This window comes from Lepus europaeus, chromosome 6 (genome assembly GCF_033115175.1).
Source record: "Lepus europaeus isolate LE1 chromosome 6, mLepTim1.pri, whole genome shotgun sequence".
NCBI lineage: Eukaryota > Metazoa > Chordata > Mammalia > Lagomorpha > Leporidae > Lepus > Lepus europaeus.
In genome coordinates, this window is record NC_084832.1 from 3,182,177 (window position 1) to 3,190,253 (window position 8,077).

An 8,077-nucleotide genomic window follows, 5' to 3' on the forward strand; every position below is an offset into this window, starting at 1 on the left:
GGGCGGCGGCTGCTGCCTGCCCGCCCCAGGTACGACAGGACGGAATGTGTGCTTACTGTAGCCGTGACACTAGACAGGTGGTTCCCGTTCACCCTGTAACTTAAAGCAAGCAAAACGCGAAGGTGATAAGATGCTAAATTCTCCTCTATCCTGTACATTTCAAAAAGAAAAAAAGGCATATGCAATATTTACATTTTTAATTTAGTTTACAGAATGGAACCAAAATGTATAGATGTTATGTTTGCTAAAACTTCACGATGTATATTGGGTCTTTGTACATTTTGCCTGATTTACCTTAAATTTAAAATATTTTTTGCTATATAAACTTTAACAGTTATTGAACAGTGTTTTCTTTTTGGGTACGTATTGTTTCTGGATATCAAGATGTTAAATATATTTCTTGCTATTGTGATATGACAAGAGACTTAACTTATCTTGCTCTGTCTTCCACTGTACACGCTGTATATAGGGCCAGAGACAAGAATAAACTGGACTATCCTAGTGCATCGTGTGTAGTTATACTGACCATGGACGCCGCCTTATAGCCATACGCAATAAATAAAAGACATTATTTATGAAATAAACACGCCTCCAGGGGTTTTCTTCTGCTAATTTGTGCCTCGGGGTTTTGGCGTGAGCAACATTTGTTCTAGAGAGCAGAAGACAGCCCCCCCCCCGCCCCAATCACAGAATTCCTGCAAAATCAACGTGCTCCGTGCAGCGCCCCTTCCTGACCCAAACCCAGCATCCTTCCTACGTGCGGGGCGCTGGCCCGGATGCTCCACACATAGGAGCTCCCTCGCAGCTCATCCCCGCAGGAGGTGGGAATTGCTATCCCCATTCTATAGATGGGGAAGAGCAGGGTGAATGGCTGGGCTGAGGGCTTGCAGCCCGTGAGAGGCACCGGCTGCCCTGGGCTCTGGCCCCGATGCACACACAGGGATCTGCGAATCCCTGTGAAGCGGCGACACCATCGGACCCCAGGGGCTGTAGCTGTTAGGAGGCAGAAATACATGAGTGACACCTGGTGACTTCCATCAGAACCACATAGGTCTTTCAAACAAATAGCGTCAAGGCCAGTTGGAAGGTGACTTTGCAACCATGGCTTTGTGGAAGTCAGGACCAGCACGTGCTGGAGGGTGGAAACCTGGGCCAGGGTAGCTGCTGCCCCAAGGCCACCTGCTGTGCCCAGGTAGCTGTTCCGGGAGGGTCTGCTGGTCCCGCGGGGTAGGAGGCTTGATCTGCAAGGTTTGGGGTGCCCACAGTCTGCTAGCTCTCTGCAGGACAGGACCAGTGCTGTCTGTCATGTACAGCATGGAGGAGGAGTTTCTTCCGAGATGTGTGGATGCCGGAAGTGCTCACCAGCACACCAGGGAGGAGCTTGGAGCAGAGTGTTGTCAGGAGGCAGAACTGGATGGAGGGCGAGATGCCACTGGCTTGGTTCCGCCCCCGCCCGCACCCCATGCACGTGGAGGGTGCCCATTGGTGCAGGGTCCGTCGTGCCACACAAGCCCCGACTCCAGGCTGACTCGTGGGAGCCAGGACGCCAGTCGGAAGGCCGGCGTGTCAGCCGGAGCAGGGGGCTCTCCGTGTCTCAGGCTACCTGTCAGGAGCTTGTGCGTGCCACTAATGAAAGGTCGGGGACCAGGAGTCCTTGGAAAATGGGCGGCGCCTCTTCCCTCTTCATTGTACACCACTACAGGGGTCTGAGCGCGGTGTAACCGGGTACCCCACGCGGTGGACAGGTGAGTAACCATGCCAGCCCTGGAGAGTCTGGCAGGTTCTCTCCTCTCGGCTCTTCATCCTGTTCCTCCATGGCCCCAGAGGACGCCACCCAGCATCCTGCCGGCTCCCTGCCAGCACCCACAGCTGCACGCTGGCCCGACTTCCCTAGCGCGCGCGCAGCTGGGATCAGGTGGAGACTCCTGTCCTGATCCAGGCCCTCGGTTCCTCTGACCTGAGTTCCATCTGCGTCTGGATCCCTACGTTCCCTTCTCTGTTCCAGAATATTCCCTCTGCCCACCTAGGATCCACAAGCTCTAAAGTTGACCAGAATCACAGTCCAAGTCTAGCTGCCCCGCGGGGTGGCCCGGAGCTCTCGCCACGGAATGAACAGCTCACAGGCAGCCTCCAGAGCTCTCTGTCCCTGACTACCAGGGTGCAGGCCCCCCGACAGACAGCAAAAGCATCCTGCCCATCGCGACACCGTCTTCTGGAGCGGGGAGGCATAAAGCCGCAACACAGTAGCTGTGTCCACTGGGGTTTGTAACAGTGAGTTAGAGACCCCGATGGCCTGACTGGATGTCTCCTGGGCCCCGTGACCACTGTCACCTGGGCTGCGTGACCGCAGACGGCAGACCGGGAGTCCCGCAGCAACACACGGTCCTTTCCCAACAGCTCCCGGGCTGGGACGTGCTGGGTGCTGGCCCGTCGGAGGGTGGGGCGTAGACATGTGCCTGGTGGAGACCGGCTCTGACCTACTCACTGCGGGTCCTCACGGGGCAGAGGGAGGCGGGCAACTCCGTGGGGTCCCTGTGCAAGGCCACCAGTCCCCCGCTCGCAGAGGCTCCACCCCCGACCTGAGTTACCCTCCATGACCCCACTCCTAGCTCCGTCACTTTGGGGGTGAGGGTTTCAGCGTGTGAATTGGGCGGACGCAGATGTTCAGAGCGGGCCTGTCTCAGGCTTTAGCCTTACCAGGCCCGCAGGTACAAAGAAGGCTGATGACCTGCATTTCTGGAACTTTCCAGGCCTGCAGACAGGAAGGGGATTCAGGATGGAACAGGTTTGCAGCTCTGGTCTTCGCGTCTTTCTGCTCTGCCAGCCCCAGATTGTTGGGGTCTTAGACTGGGCCTCTTGTGTGTCCGAGAGCTGCACGCGCTCCCCTACTACCCTGGAAAGGTGGTGCCTCTCCCCTGGGTGTCTCTGAGTGCTGGGACGACCCCAGAGCTACCCCACCCCCCGCTGTCTCCCCCTCAGTCCCCAGCAGGCAGAGTCGGCCACGTGCCGGCCCCTGGGGAAGGCGGTGACCATGACGTTGGCGTGCAGTCCTAGGAGGGGACACCTGAGCAGGAGCTGGGCCGGCCAAGAGGGAACTGGCAGAAGGGGTGGCGCGCCTGGGCAGGCGGCTAAGAGCGCAGAGAATCAGTGACCGGAACCCTGTCCGATGGGACCAGCTCTCCATTGCAGGATATGTGTCCACGTGGGGCACCTGCTCCTGAGGCCACAGAGATCCTAAGGAGGGCGATTTGCAGACAGAATCCAAGGAAGTCGCGAATCCAGCGTGAGCAGACACGAACGGTGCTGCTGACCGTGGCAGGTGGAATCGCCACGTTCAAGCCCCCCTCCCCAAATAATTCTGCCCCTGGTACTGAATTTTATGCTCTCTTGGAAGCTGTTTTAAGAGAGCTCAAACTACCAAGGGTTGGCAAGCAGGGCCTTGGAAGGTTCTAGAAAGAACTGTGACCATCGGGACAGGGGCGATGGTACCCAGAGAGGGGGCGTGAGGTGGCCTGAAGCCCCTGGCCCCAGTCTTAGAGCTCATCAAGGCTCCTCTGAGGATGGGCGGTGGGAGAGGGACTTAGCGTGGGGTCCCAAGTTGATGTTGGTGCAAAGCACTGGCCAGATTTGAACAGGCGGGAGAACGATCAGCGTTCCTTACAGGCCGTGTTCGTCAGATCAGCGTCTGAGGGTCGGAAGCGAAGTTCTACACGCAGAGAGGAGAGCTCAGGTTTTAGGCCGGTCCTGACTGCTGCCCAGCCTCGCACGGGACAGGGCTGGGGGAGCGCTTCTGGGCCGTGACCCTCACAAGGGATCCCTCAGGGCGACCATCGTGGTGAAGAACACCCCCCCACTGTCTAGCAGAAAAAGCCCCAGTGTCTGAGCAGGTGCACCCAGGTCTGGCCGCCACCCCCACTGCTTCCAGCTCACCCGCGTGGCTCACCGGCTGCATATGGAAGAGGACGTGGAGTGAGAGGAGAGGAACTGCTGAACCTGCAATATGCTCTTGTTTACACAAGATATTATTTCCTGAAAAGCTCCCTCCGGGAGCGTTGATCCAGAATCTTAGAAGTTGCAAGCTTAAAAAAAAAAATACACATGCAAGCTTTGCACAGCATCCCTAAGACATCTGACGACTCCGTGGCCTCTGTTTTTGTCTTCCCTGCATTTGTTACGCACAAGTTTTTAAAAAACCACACTCTTCTGTAACGCACTTCAAAGGGTCTTTAACTATTCATCCCCTATTTACTTTGATTGGTTTCCCGCCACTGGTCCTCTGGGCACGGTTAGTGTTGATTCATCTAATTGCCTGGATTTTGTTACTAAAAACAAGACAACGAAGCTCATAGCCTTTTGCAGAAAATCCTTTCTGGGCCCCGTGTTCCCTGAGTTCTCTCGCACTGGAGAGCGATCAGCCGCAGGCTGGTGGGGGAGAGGATCCTTGGGTCGCAGGCTCTTTTCTCTGAATGTGTAGACTCTTCTCCCATTGCACAGGTGCAAAGGCCCTGTGGCTGACACGTGGAGAGAGGCCTGTCATCCAGCTCCTGGTCATCTATTCTGCTTTTCAGTCTCATAGTGAGAATTCCCAAATAACCTATTAAAGTTTTTCCACGTAAGGGCTGCCGTAAGAGCTTTAGGAGCTGGCGTTGTGGTGGGTCATTGCCTGTGACGCCGGCATCCCCTATGGGCAGCAGTTGGAGTCCTGGCTGCTCCACGTCTGATCCAGCTCCCTGCTAATGCACCTGTGAAGGTGACAGGTGATGGCCTGAGTGCTTGGCCCCTGCCACCTGCATGGGAGATCAGCTGGAGTTCCAGGTGCCTGGCTTCCGCCTCGCCAGCCCTGGCCACTGCAGCCATCTGGGGAGCGAACCAGCAGATGCAAAGTTCTCTCTCTCTCTCTCTCTCTCTCTCTCTCTCTGTAACTCTGCTTTTCAAATAAACAAATACATTTATAAAAGAAAAAGAGCTTTGCTTTACTTCCCAACCAGAGATGGGGAAGAGGAGGAAGCGCAGCATGAAGCAAACGGAAGCTCCCCTTTCACTCTGAGGTCTATTCCGTGGGCGGCAGGACACGGGTGCCCTGGTGAGGCCAGGTGTGACGCCACACGGGGGAAGGGCTGCAAGTGCAGAGCCGGGTCCAGCACAACGTGTGGCCTCCTGAGAGCCCCGGGGCTGTGGCAGCGCTGGGGGACAGCGTGCTTGGCTCTCTCCATTCTCACATGCGCATGGGTGGGCTGCGGGAGCAGAGGCTTCGGGGGACCCCCAACTCTGGTGCTGCACCTGCACCTGGTGTGGAGGTGCTGCTCCCTGAACCTCAGGGGTGGGTGCACCTGCTGTGGCCAGGTGGGGCTCCGAGCGGCAGGCTGCCACGTGGGGTCACTCCGAAGGCTCCTGGTGAAATCCCAATGCCAATGGGCACGTGGAATAAAAACAAAACACCAGGCTGCGTGTTCTCGGTGTCTCCTGACGTCAGCGTTGTTTGCAGTGTGACTGTTATCAAGACCACCAGCATCGGTCACGTCATAAAAAAACACCCGTGGCATCTCAAAGAAAGTCAAAAGCTGCTATGACGAGGTTCCTGGTGTCACAGCACGGTTCATTGTTGATGGAGGGTAGGAGCGCTCATCCTGTAAACGCAGCCAAAGATTAAGTTGTGCAAAGAATGTGCCCTGGCAGGCTGTTTTTCCACGAATGCAGGGCATGCCCAGGAACGACCACGGGCCGGTGCGCAGGCAGATTAGGTATCTGTCTGCCTCCCAACCGCGGGGTGCTGGGCGCTGGCCAGCAGGGTTCCCCTACCAGGCAACCGTGCCCCCAGGCACACCCCCTGCCCCACGCTTGGAAGCACAGCAGGGGAGGCTGCAGCCCGAAGCAGCGCCCAGCTTCCTGCCTGCAGGGAGCTGCACAGCCCCTGCTTTAGGGGGAAGTAGCAGCTCGCGGAGAATTGGAGAATCGGCTGCCAGCCTGGGCCCTGGGCACCCTGCCAGCCGGAGCAACACCGCCGGCTTGCTTCTCCTCCACCCTCTGTCCTAAGTGAGCCGAGACAGGTTAGCCCTCCACCTGGGCTCCTCCCTCGCGCCCATCTGCCCCGGAGACAGGAATCCTGCAAGTGTGGGCTTGGGCACTGCGGCTGCGGCTGCCTGCTGCCTCCCTGGAGGCTGTGACCAGGGCCCAAGGACACCCTGGCCCCACTGCCTCCTCCTCAGCCCCGAGGGCTGCATCGCTGAGCATTCCGGAGCCCCAGGCTGCAGAGGTCAGCCACTCCTACCTAGGCAGGAAGCCAGTCTTCTGGTTGCTGCTCTTAAAACCAACACACGCTCCGTCCGTCCTCCCATCCGATCCATTTCCTGAAGACATGAACCTCCTGGTCACCTCCCACAGCCTTGGTCTGCTCAGTCCAGGTTGGCCATGTCCACCCAGGTGGCCAGAGCCAGCCTGCAGGCTTCCAGAATCCCCTAAGACCCACTCGGCTCACCCTATGCCCTGGGAGTCGTCCAAAGGAAGGTCACTCTCCAAGGCACCATTGGAAGCGAGCAGGTATAACTCCAGCCATGCAATCTAGAATCACCCGGCCGCGTTTGCAAGGTGCAGCCCCATAGGTTTGCCTCCAGTGCCCTCGGGATCCCGGAGCCGCCTCTCTGGCATCCTCCGGCAGGTGCATTGAGCGCCACGTAAGGCAGTATGGGAGCTTTAAGCACTCCCCTCTCCTCTCAGTTGCAAGTCTCCCAGGGGAAGCAAAGCTGCCCCCTTCACAGAGCCTTCTCCCCACACACAGGGGGGTGCTTCCTCTTGTTCCTGCAGGCATCCAGGTGTGGTTGACCACGGTTCAGCCTGAGCAGGGCAGCTCGCGGGGGCTCAGCACGCAGCAGCAGGTGCAGGGGCAGACGGTGAGCGCACTGCAAAGGCTGACCCCGCTCGTGTTTGATTGCTGGACAGGAAGTCCACGCCGGAGGGCTTTCCAAAGTCCTCCTTGGTTCTGGAGTTGCACTTAAGTTCCATTAACTGTTCCATAAACTGTTATCTTGGAGAAAAGAAGAAAGCAAACCTTTCATTGTTTTTCCTTTACGTGGAGGTCATGTTAAGTGAGACTTTTAATTATCGACCTGCACCAAGGTCCACGTGTAAGTTTAAAATAGAGGTTGAAGTCATTTCAGTGTCATTTCTCTGGAAAGCACGAACTTTCAGTCTCTACTTGTAAAATACGCCTTGGGAACAGTATACGAGGGTCGCTGGACAGAAGCCTTGTAAGTAGAAGTCGAGATACGTATGCGGCCACGAAGGGTGCACAGGGTCCTCTCACTCTGTGATTCGTGGAGAATTCTGGAACAGCCAAAGTCGCTAGGAAATCAACAGAGAAAGCCTGGGCTCGTGTCCTGCAGGACACAGGGCGACTGAAGCGCTGCGCCGCCAGCCTTCACTTTCTTCACTCCGCGGGCACAAGAGTGCGGTCCCTGTGACCGCTGTGGCGTCGCTGCATAATGGTCCCTTCAGAGAGCGAGGGAGCCAGGGCTCCACGTAGTCCCTAGAGCCACAGACAGCACTCACCGTAACGAGTGGCATGCCTCTGCATGGGTTGGCTTTGGCACACACCTGGAGTGACTCGAGTCCTTCCTTGAAAGGTAAGAGGGGTCACATGGGAGGCCCGGATGGAGCTCCGGGCTCCTGGCTTCAGCCTGGCCCAGCCCTGGCCGTGGTGGCCATCTGGAGAGTGAGCCAGTGGATAGAAGACCTCTCTCTCTCCTTGTAACCCTGCCTTTCAAATAACGAAACAAACAAACAGGCAGCTGTGTTTGCAGTTCAGTTTCTTTGGACATTTTCGTTGTGAAACATGTTTTCCAGGTGAAGAAGGGTGATCAAGTAATACATCAGCCCCAAGTTAGACCCCCAGCAGGTGCCCCAAACCATGGACAATACCCCCAACTTGTTATAATACTCTCTTTTTCCTCTTACACAACACCTGTGATAAAGTCTAATTTGTAAATTAGGCCCAGAAAGAGGTGGGCAGCAGTAGCTAACCACAGAGCAATGGTACAAGCAGAGTGAGACAGCTGCACGAATCCGGTCTCTGTGTCCGAGT